Raw genomic sequence first — 266 nt, 5'->3', positions numbered from 1 at the left:
AAATACAACATATTATTTTTTATTTTTTAAATTACATATTTGCCCCCTCAAAATTTCTCTTCAAGTTCCACCACTGATTTTCATTATGAATTTTGTCCAAAACTCTAGCAACATTATTTTATTCTAATTATATGCCATTGTTTAAATAATAATAATAACCTATCACAATATCAAGAGGCACCATATGTTAATAAAACTCAGAGGGTAAATTTTCATCTTTCTTAAACTAGTCTAATATTTGAGATGACACATTAAGAGCATGTGAA

The sequence above is a fragment of the Arachis ipaensis genome, chromosome B06 (assembly GCF_000816755.2).
Source record: "Arachis ipaensis cultivar K30076 chromosome B06, Araip1.1, whole genome shotgun sequence".
Classification (NCBI taxonomy): domain Eukaryota; kingdom Viridiplantae; phylum Streptophyta; class Magnoliopsida; order Fabales; family Fabaceae; genus Arachis; species Arachis ipaensis.
Note: the sequence above shows the minus strand (reverse complement) of the source record.